The 16,089-nt window shown below is 48.1% G+C and overlaps 1 protein-coding gene across 1 annotated transcript in view; it reads left to right on the forward strand.

The window, feature by feature from the left end:
* The window catches only part of SEMA5A (semaphorin 5A), a 332,779-nt gene that overhangs the window by 199,798 nt on the left and 116,892 nt on the right, over window positions 1-16,089 (forward strand). The window lies entirely within an intron of this gene.

Here is a 16,089-nt window from a genome sequence, read left to right on the forward strand (position 1 = left end):
CTTCCCCCCGGACCGTGGTCTTCCCCTTCCCCCCGGACCGTGGTCTTCCCCTTCCCCCCGGACCGTGGTCTTCCCCTTCCCCTGGACCGTGGTCTTCCCCTTCCCCCCAGACTGTGGTCTTCCCCTTCCCCCCGGACTGTGGTCTTCCCCTTCCCCCCGGACTGTGGTCTTCCCCTTCCCCCCGTCCCTTGTCCAGTCTTCTGTATAATTGGCACTTGTGCCCAGGGGAGCCCAGTGCCCACTGTGCTTGTTCTTTTTTAACATTTGCACCCACCCTAGATAGAAATTCTCATTTTGTAAGCACACCTATTCCTCACTTACTGGTATTTGCAGAATGACTGCTGGCCTCACTCTGCAGGGAAGTCCTGCTTAGGAATTCTAGGCACCAGGGGATGAGGGTGGGTAGGGAGGGAGCTCCTGGCCCACGGATGCTTGGGCAGCTGAGTTGGGCCCGGAAGTGGGCCTCATTTCCCATTTCTCCCCAGCCAGACCATCTCTGTCCACTTTGGGGCATGAACCCCCATTGACCCACAAAGCCTAGAGCCTTTAGAGCTTCAGAGAATGAGACAGTAGCTGTTGAACCCCTTAGTTCATGCAGGTGGGGACTTAGTGTGTGTATCATCATCCCAGTGTAGCTGTTCTGTAACCCTATAGCTATGCTGACTGGTTCAGTGTGTTCATCACGTTTGGGCTGTGTGGTCAGGGGGTTGGGGCACGTGATCTGATGTGGTCATCTTCCATTTTCACATAATGCCGATTTTCGCACAATGACCCAGTCTTTGGAACCTAACCGTAGAGATAGGTGAGGAGTGGGTGTATATATTTTTCAGTTGGTTAATTTTATTCATTAAGTCACCAAGTATTTATTGAAATTTTACGGTTTATCAAATTCATTCTAAGTACTGGGGGATGAGATGGTCTTAATCTCCCAGAGCTGCCGTCGTAAAGTACCGATAAGTAGGTGGTTCCAGTCAACAGAGAATTATGATCTCATGGTTCTGGAGGTTGGAACTGCAATCAGTATGTCGACCGTGTCGATTCCTTCCGGGAGCTCTGGGAGAGGAACTTCTCCATGCCTCTCTCCCAGCTTCTGGTTTTTGACAATTCTCGTGATCCTTTGATGCTTGTAGATGCATCTTCACGTGGTGTCTCCCCGCTGTGCGTGACTGTCACTGTATGTGCCCTCCGCTTTTATAAAATATCAGAAGGGATTAGGCTTAGGACCTGACCTACTCCAGTATGACTTTCTTACCTGACAACTTCTGCCAAGACAAATCCTATTTCTAAATAAGATCTTGTTCACAGGCACAGGGTTAGGACTTGTAGACATCTTTTTTTTTTTTTTTTTTTTTAACATTTTATTGTGTTTTAGCAAATTAGTTTCCCATTCAACGATTCATACGCGAGTTGTTCTGTGACATTGTTTGCTATTCCCGCAATGTGTGAGCACTCTCCCCATCTGCACCCTGCCTTCCCTGTTTCCATCCCTACAGTCCCCCCCACCCACCCCCCGCCTTGCCTTCTCATCTTTCCTTTTGGGCAAGTGTAGCCCTGTTTGGTCTCCTATAGCTGATTGTTCTAAGAAGCACATTCCTCACAGGTGTTATTGTTTATTTTATAGGCCAGTCTATTATTTGGCTGAAAGGTGACCTCCAGAAGTAGCCTCAGTTCCAGATTAAAAGGCTGGTTTAGGGTGATAGTCTTGGGGGTTCCTCCAGTCTCTTATCAGTCTAGTAAGTCTGGTCTTTTTTTATGAATTTAAGTTCTGGTTTTTTTTTTTCCTATATTTTTATCCCATGTAACCAGGACCTTCTATTGTGTCCCTGGTCAGAACGGTGAGTGGTGGTAGCTGGGCACCATCTAGTTCTTCTGGTCTCAGACTACAGGAGGCTGTGGTTTGTGTGGGCCATTAGCCCTGTGGACTAATTGCTTCCTCGAGTCTTTGGTTTCCTTCATTCTCCTTTTCTCTAGATGGAAAGAGTTGTATCTTAGATGGCACTCACAAGCTGTTAAGACCCCAGATGCTACTCACCAAGCTAGGATGTAGAACATTATGAACTATGTTATGCCACTTGACCTAGATGTCCCATGGGACTATGGTCCTGAGCTTCAAGCCCAGTCAGTCAGTCCCACGTGGTGTTTGGTTTTATCTAAGAATTGTCCATAACTGTGCCCCTATGTGCTCTGTTATATATATGAATATCTATGCAGCACATACAAATATGCGTATACAAATGCCCACAACTCTACCTATATATGCACACATATGTACTCCCACATGCCCTTGTATCTACCTGTGTAACCACTCACAAACTTTTGGTGGTTGTTACCATTTTTGCAGAGCTGTGTCTGGGTTGTAGCATTTACCACAGATGTCCTTTATTCTGTCCCTCTTAGTGTCTTCGTTTACCTTGGTCATGTTGTACTGACATCCCCCGTATGGTGTAGCATTGCCTTTCCCATCACCAGAATCCAGGTTCCTGGGACGCCTGCTCAGGGACCCTTTTCTCAAGAGGCCCAGAACAGGCCTTTTCCTCTGCCCGTGCCTATACTCTCTGTGGAGCCTTGAATCTCCTCCATGCCCTCAGAGCTCTGTTTTCTAGTCACAGTATCTGGCATAGGTATCACACCCACCCACAAACACATTTGCACACTTGCGCACACACACACTCACACACACATTCACTCACACACACATTCACTCACACACACACAATTCACACACACACACTCACACACACATTCACTCACACACACATTCACACACACACTCACTCTCACACACTGAAAATTGCCCTGTTGCCACTTGGGCTCCCTGGTGGGGTAACGCCTACTGGATTCCCCCTGCTTCCTCACTTCACCTCCCGGCTCATCCCCGAGAATCTGCACATTTGTGGAGGACACAGTTCAGCCCGCAGCCTGTGGTGAACAGACTGGCAGCACCCTGCTGTCGGGGTGCTCATGTTCTAATGGGGGGACGCAGGTGATGTTCTAACGGGGGGAGGCAGGCGACGTTCTCATGGGGGGGAGGTGACGTCTTAAGATGGGGTGACATTCTAACCGGGGGGTGGGCGTCGTTCTTATGGGGGGAGGTGGGTGACATTCTCACACGGGGAGGCAGTGACGTCCTAAGGGGGGTGACGTTCTCATGGGGGGGCGGGAGTCGTTCTCACTGGGGGAGGCGGGCGATGTTCTGACAGGGGAGGCAGGTGATGAACAAGCCAACGTGGTAACAGGAGTGCAGATAGAGGGGTACAGACAGAGCCCTGTGGCTGTGAGAGCAGGAGGCTCCTGGCCTGGGTGGTCGCGGTGGTCCCCCCAAAGAGGCGACATGTAAGCTGAGAGCTGGCTGAGGAAGGAGCCACCAGCTGATGACGAGGGACGTGACGGACGCGCCATGATGCTAGGGTGGCCAGTGTGACCAGAGCTGTTGAGCGGGTGGGGAGACGAGGAGACGTGACCGTGGCGTCGGCAAGGGGGGCCCCAGAGCCTGCAGCAGCCCCTCCATGGGAGGAGTGGGGGACAGGTGAGAGGCCTGTGGGAGGCAAGAGGAACCGCTCCCTGAGCAGCTCTTTCCAGAAGTGACACGGGGAGCAGAGGGGTGCCGAAACAGGCAAAGCGGGTGGGGTCGTGTCTGTTTGATTTAGAAGGTAGAGAGGCACGGCCGCAGTGTGGCCCGGCTCGCCAGGTGCAGACAGGCGCTGGTCTCCTCTCCCGTCTTTATTTTCATGCCCACAGGGACCTGGCATGGGGGAGGCTATGGGGTACACAGACGGGACCTTTCCAGGTGTCTGCTCTGGGTGAGGCCAAAGACAACTGTCATCTCCTTGGAGTAGTCACGGTGCCATGTCCTGTCAGCCCCCGGGGGAGGGTACTGGGGAGGACGGGACTGGCCCCGAGTGGGCCCAGGCCCCTGACCCACCCCCGACCCAGGCGCGAGATGGTGACGTTGGCTTCCGCTGTGCTTCAGGGCCGCATAGCGGGCTTCGGACGGTTTCTGATGGAATCTGTTTCTACTCGAAGTTTGCAGAGCAGCGTGTTCTACCACCTTTTAAACCACGCCTGTGTGGGGAGAAATCGTGGAGGGTTTTTATCCCAAACAATGTGTTTGAACAGAATCTAAATCCGGTCAATAGACATCATCCTAGGTAAATTATAGACTCAGAGGAAATTACACTGAACATCTTTTGCTTTTTAAGCAGTGCAGCCCCCTGGAAAATCTGTGGTGAGGGATGCCAGCTGCCCCTGCCTGTGTGCTGTGGGAGGGGTCAGCTCAGGCGGGGCCACGGGGAGCCCAGAGCCTGACCCACCCGGCCCTGCAGGTCTGAGTGTGATAACAACGTATCACGTGGCACTTGGCAAATACAGAGATTCGCTCTGCTGTTCCACAGACCTGGTTTGCTTGGTTCAGTCCATTGCCTGTTTACAAACTGAAGTCGCGTGGCCCGCATCATCAGGATGCCGTTAATTCGTCTCAGTGTTGTCAGAGAGCTGCCCTCTCTGAGCTCTTACGCGGTCTCTGTTTCTCACGGGGCGGGTTGTCTGTGGATCAGGAGGCGGCGTGTGCGGCGGGCCAAGGCCCCTCCAGCAGTAAACAGCTGTGGGCACGTGGGGTCCCAGAGGTGGTCACTGGCTGGCACACTGGGGAAGCTGGACATGTAGCTGGTTTTCAAGTCTGTTTAGAGGTCTCTGGGTGGCACAGACGGTTCGGTTTGACTGGGTGGCACAATCCGTGAAGTGCTTGACTGCTAGCGGAAAGGTTGGTGGTTCAGACCCACTCCAAGACACCTCAGATGACAGGCCTGGTGGTCTGCTTCCGAAAGGTCACAGTCTTGAAAACCCTGCGGAGCAGTTCCGCTCTGCACACGTGGGGTCGCCATGAGTCAGAATCTACTTGATGGCAGCTAACACCCACAGTAACTAACGTGGAGGTTGGCAGCTCACACTCACCCAGCAGCACCACGGAAAAAAGGCCTGGTGGCGATCCGCTTACAGATTACAGCCAAGAAAACCCTATGGAGCGGTTTACTCTGTAACCCGTGGGATTGCCATGAGTCGGAATCCACTTCACAGCACTGGGTGCGGCTTTTGGTTTAGACTAGCCTGACAGTCCGGCCGCCGCACCTCTGCAAAAGTTTCTGTAAATGCAGGGGCGAGCAGATCACTCCGGCGACTTCTGGATATTTTCATTTAACAATTACAGCACATTTGCTCCATTTTGAAGGAGATACCATGTGGTATGGATTGAATCGTTCCCCCCAGGAAGATCTGTTGACGGCCTCGCCGCTGTACCAGTGAACACGACCTTACTTGGATATAGGGGTTTTCTCCGAAGACCTTATCAGTCAATGAGGCCGTGCCGCCGTCAGGTGGACCCTGACCACTCTGAGTGGCTTCTCGTGAAAGGGGAGAGCAGAGAGGGAGATGGAGCCACAGGGGGAGACAGATGCCACGTGATGACTCATCCCTAAGCCCAGGAACGCCATGCTCTCCTGGGGCTACAGAATCCGGGAGAGGCAGGGAAGGATGTTCCCCTAGAGCCTTTGGAGACAGCATGGCCCTGCCGACACCCTGAATTTGGACCGCAGCTCCACAACTGTGAGAGGATGAATTTCTGTTCCTCAGAGCCACCCTGTGTGTGGTGTTCTGCTTCTGCAGCCCCAGGGGGCTCAGTCAGTACATCTGGCCGGAGTTGTCCTAACGTCGTTTCTGTCAGTCTTTCCCTCCAGCTTCATACTCACTGCCTGTGTTCTTGCTCACTCTGTTGTCCAGCCCCACACCCCTCCTCCCTCCCCACTCCCCTCCCCTCTCACCCCTGCAAGCAGGAAGGCAGGAAGCACCCCAGTGAGCTGCAGAGTTGACTGAGAGCTGATTAAAACTCTCGAAGGCCCGGGGCGAGTGGGAAGGGTCCAGACGCAGGAGAGCCGGTCCCTCTTGCGAATGCGTATTGCTTCACGTTGACCTGGTACAGCCTTGCCCACTTCCAGGCGCGTGGAAACATCCTGTTGTTGTGTGCCCTTGGGTGGACTCCTGTGCAAGGCAACCCTACAGGACAGAGTAGAACTGCCCCGCAGGGTTTCCAAGGCTGAAATCTTGATGGGAGCAGATTGCCAGGTCTTTTCTCCCACGGAGTTGCTGGGTGGGTGAGAACTGGCCACCTTTCTGTTAACAGCCCAGTGTTTTAACCATCAAACCACCCGGGGAAGCGTCTCAGAACTGCAAACCCTTTGTTGTAAGAGTCTGTGAATTTTTTCTGCATCTGTCAGCCGAGGCTCCCCTCTCCTGACTGTGCCCTGGGGTCCTTTTAGGAAACCTCTCTCTCACTTCCTGGGACTCGCACCTCGGCTCCCAGATGGATGTGTGACCCAGGCGATTATCAGCATATTGCAAGCCTTCAGCTCAGGGATTGATTTAGGGGTGGAAATCCACACGGCCAATCAGAACCAAGAAGGAACCTGTTCCCTGGGTGGGGCTGCTCTTCCCCTCCCCCAACCTGGACCCAGGATGGCTCAGACTGCAGCCACCATCTTGCCACTGTGGGGTTGGGGAGGGGCCGTCTGGGAAAGCTCTCACCCCGAGGAAGTTGAGCTGATCCTGAGCTGATCCGTGGAGAGAGCAGCCAGGTCAGTTAAGAGTGTTGGAGCCCTGGAGCTTGGTTCACCTTTTCCATTATACAAACTCAGGCAACAGAAAAGTGGGTAGAATACATACACCGAGTGTTATGGATTGAATTGTGTCCCCCAAAATGTATGTCAACTTGCATAGGCCGTGATTCCCGGCATTGTGTGGTTGTCCTCCATTTTGTGATCTGATGTGATTATCCTATGTGTTGTAAATCCTAACCTCTATGATGTTAACAAGGCGGGATTAGAGACAGTTATGTTTATGAGGCAGGACTCAAATCTACAGGATTAGGTTGTATCTCGAGTCAGTCTCTTTTGAGATATAAAGGAGAGAAGTGAGCAGAGAGGAGAGGGACCTCATACCACCAAGAAAGAAGAGCCAGGAGCAGAGTGCTTCCTTTGGACTCAGGGTCCCTGCCCTGAGAAGCTCGTAGACCAAGAGAAGATTGATGACAAGGACCTTCCCTCAGAGCCAACAGAGAAAGAAAGCCTTTCCCTGGAGCTGGCACCCTGAATTTGGAACTTGTAGCGTCCTAAACTGTGAGAGAATAAATTTCTGTTTGTTAAAGCCACCCACTTGTGGTATTTCTGTTATAGCAGCACTAGATGACCAAGACAGCGAGGGACAGAAAGCGGCAAAGTCTGTTTGCTCTGTGGGGAAGGAAAAGAAAAAGAAAAACGAGACCATGGATAAAGTCAGTAACCGAAGTTGAGATGATGAAAGAAATACAGTCAGTTGAAAGGAGAGTTTGCAGAGATAAGGGAATAAGTACAGATCAGGCTAACTCTTTATTCTACTGCAAAGATGGTAATTAGATTACATACATCACCGGAACAGAAACAGAGCTGAAACTGGGATTAGTAACAAAATGTCTGCAGTACCTGCAGTAACAAATGCAGGAACAGGAAGGAGACAGACGGCGGATGGGAAGGACCCGTCAGACCGGGCAGCACTGGCATCATCTCACCTTCTCCGAACCAAAGAACCCAGAAGATGGGGCAGCAGGAGCCCCGGGGACAGAATTGAAGGACGCCTCTCTGAAATAAAGGAAGAATTAGTCTGCAAGTTTCAAAGCATGCTACTTTTGAGAAGTATCAGTTCTGAATAATTAGTCATTAGCGATAGCCAGGTCAAGTTTTTAAATTCCAAGAATAAAGAAATTCAGACATTCATTGTGGGGGGCGGGGGGCGGGGGAAGGCAAGGGACTACAAGCAGGAAAAAACAGCGATTCTCAGAAAACCCTCCAGCCTCAAAGACTGAAATATGCTCCAAAACATTCTGAGAAAAGCGGAAGTGTGAAGGAAGAGTATTATACCCAGGAATAAAGGAATCAGGCAGGTACTCCCCGTACTGATAACCTCAGGCAATAGGGAGCCCAGGAGCTCTTTTTAGACAAGCTAAACAAGACTGCTGGGTCATCGGGTGGTCAAATGGTTTGCACTTGACCGCTAACCTAAAGGTTGGCGGTTCAGACCTACCCAGTGATACCACGGAAGAAAGGCCTGGTGATCTACTTCCCTAAAGATTACAGGCAACTGGATGAACACCCGAAGCTATTGCCGTGAGATAATCTTTAAACTTTAAACTTCAAACCAAAACTTCCTTTTCCTGGAAGTCTGCTTTGAACCAAACAACGCTTTAGCCTAATTAGTAAAGTATGGCCACCTTCAGCATTGTGCTCTCTCAAAGATTGATCTCTATGGGATCAAATTGACAGCAGCATCTCGAAAGTTTAGATGAGGATCTGAGGGGGCAGTGACTTTACGATAGTGGTGGTGGAATACTTTGGAAAAGGATAGCGAGAACAGTTACAGAACTGAAAGTATAAACAATGTCACTGAGTTGTACATGTAGAAGTTGCTGAAACAGTGTATCCTTTGTTGGGAATATTTTTACCAAAAATAAAATGATTAAAAAAAAAAAAAGATTACACCCAGGATAACCTCATGGAGCAGTTCTCCTCTGTAGCACGTGGGGTTCCATGAGTTGGAATTAACTCAGCAGCAACAGATGTTTGTTTTGTTTTAAACAAAAGTAATGACTTAAGTCAACAAGAGTAAATCAGTGGCTAAATTAAATTCAGTCAAACAAATGGTGGAGAAGGTTTGAGAATGAAAAGAAGGAAAAAAACAAAACAGAACAGTGGAACATTAAATACCAGAGTTCAAATTGCACAATATCTATAAAAATTAGAGGAAAATTGTTGTTGTGTTGTTAGGTGCCCTGGAGTCGGTTCAACTCATAGTGACCTTATGTATAACAGAACGAAACACTGTCCGGTCCTGCATCATCCTCACAATCATTGTTATGCCTGAACCCATTGTTGCAGCCACTGTGTCAATCCATCTCATTGAGGGTCCTCCTCTTCTTCGCTGACCCTCTGCTTTACCAAGCATGATGTCCTTCTCCAGGGACTGGTCCCTCCTGATAACATGTCCAAAGTATGTGAGACGAAGTCTCATCATCCTTACTTCTAAGGAGGATTCTGGTTGCACTTCTTCCAAGACAGATTTTTCATTCTGGCAGTCCATGGTATATTCAGTATTCTTCACCAACACCATAATTCAAAGGTGCCAGTTCTTCCGTTTTCCTTATTTATTGTCCAGCTTTCTGAGGAAAATTAAGTATGACTAAAGGCAGGCAAGTGGAGGACAGAAAGGTGTGCACTAAGTTTGGATTTCTGGTGGCCTTGGGAAATTTGGGGGTGAGAAGAGGTACACAGGAGTTCGGGAGATGGAGGCCTAGGAATTCAGCTCTCTACAGAAGCTGGTCAGGGGCCTGGAGCGTACGGAGCAAAATGCAGGGTCAAGGAGGGACTTTACCTGGGGACATGCTCAGACTTTGAAACATTTTCCCTGAAAAGGTATGTTGGAGTCCTGTGTCTGTACCTGGCAAGGTAACTTGTTTGGAAATAGATTCTTTGATGATGTTGTCAGTTCATATGACAACTTGATTAGTCACTGTTGTTCAGTGCCATTGAGTCAGTTCTGACTCCATCGACCCCACGTGATAGAGTGGACTGTCCTGTAGGGTTTGGGGCTGCAATCTTTATGGAGGCAGACCACTAGGTCTTTCTCCCATGGAGCCACTGGGTGGGTTTGAATTAACAGCCAAGCGTTTAACCTTTGTGCCATCCGACCCATTGCTGTCCAGTCCATTCTGACTCAAAGTGACCCTATAGGACAGAGTAGAACTGCCCCATAGGGTTTCCAGGGAGCAGCTGGTGGATTTGAATTGCCGACCTTTTGGTTAGCAGCCGAGCTCTTAACTACTGAGCCACCAGGACTCCTAACCTGTTGCCATCAAGTTGATTCTGACTCACAGTGACCCTATAGGACAGAATAGAACTGCCTCCCCCTGGAGTTTCCATGGAGCAGCTGGTGGATTCAAACTGCTGACCTTTTGGTTAGCAGACAAGCTCTTAACCACTGCACCACCAGGGCTCCTGTATTGGGGTAGGGTGGGTCCTGATCCCGTGTAAGTGCTGCCTTATAAAAGAGGAGGAGAGACAAGCAGCCAGATGCAGACAGAGAGAAGACCACATGATGGTGAAGGGAGATGCATCTATAGTCAGCAGAGGATGGCCAGCCGTCCCCAGAAGCCGGGAGAGAGGTGTGGAGAAGTTTCTCTCTCAGAGGATCAGAAGGAATCAGCACAGCCGACATCCTGATTTGGACTTCCAGCCTCCTGGACTGTGAGGCCATAACTTCCTGTTCTTACAGTAGCCTCAGCATACCCCTGCCTCGGGAAGCATACACTCAGCGAAGGTAGTCTGTGTGTGAGCCCCTCCCTCTCCCCACCTGGGAGAAGAGCTTCTCTATCTGGCCCCTCCTGGTCCCCTGAGTCGCAGACCCCAAGTCTGCACCGAGATGCCCAGGGACCGGGGACGCCTGGCTCAGGAGCCGAGTAGTACGCAGAGCTCACCTCCAAGGGCCAGGAGGGCAGTGAGCTGGAGAAGGAGGGGGATTGTGTGTTCCTGTGGTGGGTGGAGGGCTGTCTTAGGGGAAAAAACAAACCCCAGAGAGGCAGGAAGAGCGATGAGAGATATGATCCCAAGGGTAGCACACGGGACCCATTGTGGTTAACAGTCTGTAAGAGGAGCAAGCAGAGCAGGACCCCAGTTTTTGTTACCTCGCCTGTTGGAAGGTGCTGCAGTGACTGTTTTCAGCGCGGATGAGACCCCATGTGTCTGCTCGTTTAACGTTTACAAGTGGTTTACACACAGGAATCAACTTACTAAGGAGGGATGGGGGAGCAAGAGCGAGGGGCCACCCAATGTAGGGGGCGCTGAGAACACAAGGGGTTGGGATCAGCATGGGGGAGGGAAGAAGGTGCTGATGCGGACGGGGGCTGGGACTCACGCTTGTTTTCTTCCGAGCTTTATCTGAGCACCAAGGAGAACGTCACCAGGGGCTGTGTCCTCCCCTCCCGCTCCTCTCTTCCCAACAGATTCTAAATAGAAAACATGGAACGTTTAATAGTTTCGTGCTACTAATTAGTGTTAACAGTTGTCTCTATTCACTTGGAGCAAGAGAGGAAGAAGAAGAATCAGGAATAGGAGGAGGAAATGGAATTGTGGCTAATCGCCTCCGTGAACAACTGCCTTCTTCGCCATGAGACCAGAAGAACTGGATGGTGCCCAGCTGCCCTTACTGAACGTTTTGATCAAAGATTCTATAGAAGAATTCTGATCAAAAGAGGGAAAATGCAGAACAGAATTTCAAATTCTCACAGAATCCAAATTTTCTGGAACCACGGAGACTCGATAAACTTCCAAAACTCTTGCCCTGGGATAATCTTTAAACCTAAAACCAAAAATATCCCCTGAAGTCTTCTTGAAACCAAACAATAGTTTAGCGTAACTAGTCAAGAATATCTGCCTTGAACATTGTGCTTTTTTAAGAACTATCTACATGTGATCTAATTGACAAAAGCAACTCAAAAAATTAGATAGGATACTTAGGGGCCGTGAGTTTATATTAATGGGGGAGGAACAGTTCAGAAATAGCGAGAATGATTACACAACTTGAATAATATCATCAATGTCACTGAATTGTACATGTAGAAATTGTTGGATTGGTGTGTATTTTGCTGTGTATATTCTCAACAACAAAAATAAATAAAGTAGATTATTAAAAAAATGTAAGAAATCAGTGTGACTTCCTATTCTAATCTACAAGAGTCATAATTGGTACTATCTCCAAATCCTGAGTCTCACTCTGCTTCCTCATCTCCGTGTGTGCTTTTCTTTCAGCATCCAGCATTCAGCTCCTTTCCTAAAGAGAGTGGGATGAGGCTGCTGTGTGAGGGACCAGCCCTGACACTCGCTTGACTGAGTACATGAGACTTGGGAGGAAATTACTGATTGCCCTCCGAGATGCTTTGGGGTACCAAAAATTAAGTGATCCATTTGCTGTTGCTGTTATTAACTAAAAACCAAACCAAACCTGTTCTGATCGAGTCGATTCCGACTCATGACAACCCCATGTGTTACAGAGTAGAACTGCTCCATAGGGTTCTCTTGGCTGTGATCTTTATGGGAGCAGATCACCAGGCCTTTCTTCCGTGGTGTCGCTGGAACAAAGCTTTAGGTTAGCAGTGTAGCGGAAACCATTTGCTCCACCCGTGAACCTGTTGTCGTTACTAATAACGATTATTTCCCTTCATATTTATTTGTAGTTTGTAACAATCAAGTGCCAAGAGCAAGCATTAAAGTGTGAAAATTCTCACTTTGGGAAGATTCTTTTCTATCACCTCAAATTCTGTCCTTCTCAGTGGTCATAAATCCAAACCTGCTTCAGACTTACTCTAAATGTGTCCATGTATGTGAGGGAGTCCCTTAGCTGAAAAGGGAAAGTTGGGTAGTTTGAGTGCGTGTTTGATGAAATTCGATGAATTTTAAATGAAACAACAATCTCACTGAGTAATAGCACTGCAGACAGACCCTGATTGCTCGGATATCCCTTTCCCACCTTGCATCTGGCCTTACAGCCACATCTAAAGTGTAGCCTGGATTTCTCCTGCCTCCCAGACACTCAGTAAACAAAATCGGTTTTTAGTGTTATTTTATGTCAGCCCCAATGAAAAGGAAAAGTGTGCTGTTGAAAACAATTTAATATATGCCAAACCATTTAAAAGGTATAAAACCAACTAACTGTGTTGTTTAATTCAATATAGGAATGTTAATTCTTGCATTTTAGTGGGGTTTGTCTTTAAACATGTTCTCTGACTAGTTTCAGTAGCTTATGGCTAATTCCAAAACCACAAAAATAATATGAAGTTGTATGCTATTAACTGGTAGATATCCCTGTTTATTCTAAAGGAGTTGTAATTAGCTTCCATCTTAATGGAGCAGCCAATTTTAATATTTTCTCCTGGCTTTGCTTTCTTCGGTATCTTTCTTTGTTTTAAATCCATGCATTACAGGTTGAATTGTACATCCCTCAAAAGAGAAAGAAAAAGTATGTGGGAATCCTAACCCTTTACCTGTGGATGTGATCCTGTTTGGAAATAGGGTTTTCTTTATTATGTCAGTGAGGTCTTGCTGGCATGGGGTGGGTCCTACACCCAGTCCGTTCTGAGCTGTACAAAGTGCAGAATAGACACAGGGGAGGACAGGGGCCAGCGAGGATCGTCTTCAAGACAAGGAACCACTTGACAGCTGACCAAAGGGTCAACAGTTGGAACCCACCAGCTACTGCATGGGAGAAAAGACCTGGTGACCTGCTCCCATAAAGAATTCCGCCTAGGAAACCCTACAGGGCAGTTCTCCTCAGTCCTGTAGGGTTACTATGAGTTGGAATTAACTCGATGGTAATGAGTTTACATTTAATATAAGAATAATATATTAAAATAAATAAATAAAGGAGCTCTGGTGGTGCAATGGTTAAGTGCTTGGCTGCTAACTGAAGGGTCAATGGTTTGAACCCACAGAGTGACTGCAGGGGGAGAAAAAAAAACTTGATGCTCTCGTAAAGATTTCCACCTAGGAAACCCTACGGGGCACTTCTGTTATGTCCTATAGGATCACTATGAGTTGGAAAAGACTCTATGGCAACAACAAGAAGAATGTGGTATTTGTTCTGGGTATTAAAATCAAAGTCCATGTAACCAGTAGAAACCTGTGAGAGCAAGGAGGCCGATTAGAGTCGCCTGGCAAAAGGCTCAGGCCTACATCTCCTAGAGACGCTCAGTGATCAGGACCTTGCTTAGGGGCAGAATGAATGAAGACGGGCCTCTGACGCTTCTCAGGAACCAGCTTCACATGGGGACACTGCTGGTGTTCCCTGTGTTGTAATCAGAGATGAAGGCTCACTCATCAGTGAAGGTGAAGTCAAGGAACTTATTTCAGAAAATGCATAATGGGAGAAGATACAAATGCAGCTGCCCCAGAAATAGACACTGCAAATATTCAGGTTAGGGATGTCAGGAAGAAAACCCACCCACGTGACCACCTAGGGCAAGCTGGGAAAGGATCATCTGCCATTGTTTTCCATTGTTTCAACTGCAGTTAGAAGAATGTTTTAAATGAATGAACGGTCGTCTTGTGTTTCTTGTTCTCTCACTTGGTTGTCTGTAACTGCACCTGGAACTCAGTTCTCAGTATTAACCAGGCTCCAGAGAGATGTTGTGGTTAGTTGCCTTCAATACAGCTCTGAATCACTGTGACCTGTTCATAAGAGAATGAGACAATGCCCAGTCCTGCATCATCTCCATGGTCATTGATATATTTGAACCATTGTTGAGGCTGTTGTGTTAATTCAACTCATTGAGGGTTTCCCTCATTTTTCTTTTACCAAACATGGTGCCCTTTTCAAGCAGTTGGTCTTGCCTGATGTGTCTAAAGTAAGTGAGTCACAAAAAGAAACAATCTTTCATGGTTATAAGGGAGGGGAGGGGTAGGGATGGGAAAACACTAAATAGACAATAGATAAGTGGTAACTTTGGTGAAGGGTAAGAGAGTACACAATACTGGGGAAGCCAGCACAACTTGTACAAGGCAAGGTCATGGAAGCTCCATAGACACTTCCACACTCCCTGAGGGACTGAATTGCTGGGCAGAGGGCTGTGGGGACCATGGACTCGGAGAACATCTAGCTCAATTGGCATAACACAGTTTATAAAGACAGTGTTCTACATTCTACCTTAGTGAGTAGTATCTGGGGTCTTAAAAGCCTGTGAGCAGCCGTCTAAGATACTCCACTGGTCTCACCCCTTTGGGAGCAAGGGAGAATGAAGAAAACAAGATACAAGGGAAAGATTAGTCTGAAGGACTAATGGACCACAGCTACCACGGCCTCCACCAGACTGAGTCCAGTACATCTAGACGGTGCCGGGCTACCACCACTGACTGCTCTGACCGGGATCACAACAGAGAGTCCCGGACAGAGCTTGAGGAAAATGTAGAACAAAATTCTAACTCACAAAGAAAGACCAGACTTACTGGCCTGACAGAGACTTGAGAAACCCCGAGAGTATGACCCCCAGACACTCTTATAGCTCAGTACTGAAGTCACTCCTGAGGTTCACCCTTCAGCCAAAGATTAGACGGGCCCATAAAACAAACCGAGACTAAAGGAGCACACCGGCCTGGTGGCAAGGACTAGAAGGCGGGAGGGGACAGGAAAGCTGGTAATAGAGAACCCCAGGTCAAGAAGGGAGAGTGTTGACATGTCATGGGATTGTTAACCAATGTCATAAAACGATATGTGTACTAACTTTTTAATGAGAAGCTGGTTTTTTCTGTAAACCTTCATCTAAAGTACAATTAAAAAAAGAAAAAAAAGCAGGTCAGTCAAAGTCTCACCATCCTCACTTCTGAAGAGCATTCTGGCTGCGCTTCCTCCAGGACAGATTTGCTCATTCTTCTGGCAGTTCGTGGTATACTCAATATACTTTGCCAACACCTCCGTTTGAATGTGTCAGTTCTTCTTCCATCTTCCTTTTTCATTGTCCCCCTTTCACATGCATATGAGGTGATTGAAAATATCGTTGCTTGGTTCAGGCACAACTTTGTGATCAGAGTGGCATCTTTGCTTCTCAGAACTTTAACCCTTTCAGAATTGGCAGCATATATAGCTACCACTTACTTTTTGTACCTCTGGGGTTCATTGGGAAGCTGCTGTCCCACGGACAGTACATGCTGCTGGCAGGCAGGGCCCTGTATAACATGTTTGAAACAGAAAAAAAACAGGAGTGTGCCACAAATTACTCTTTTTACAGGGTATTGTATGAGGTGGTGCTGAATCATTGAATTTTGGATAAGAAAAACATGCATTTCTTTTTTTTTTTATTTGGTACATATATGTATCTCTGGACTTTGGTGGTAGAATTTATGTTCTCAAGGGATACACATATGTACCTCTGGACTCCTAGGGTATGATTTGTGGAATGAGGCATAAAACAAAAGCCATGTTACCTACCAAAAATTCAGACACACTCAATGATTCAGCATGCCCTCCATT

Source organism: Trichechus manatus, unplaced genomic scaffold (genome assembly GCF_000243295.1).
Source record: "Trichechus manatus latirostris isolate Lorelei unplaced genomic scaffold, TriManLat1.0 scaffold00072, whole genome shotgun sequence".
NCBI lineage: Eukaryota > Metazoa > Chordata > Mammalia > Sirenia > Trichechidae > Trichechus > Trichechus manatus.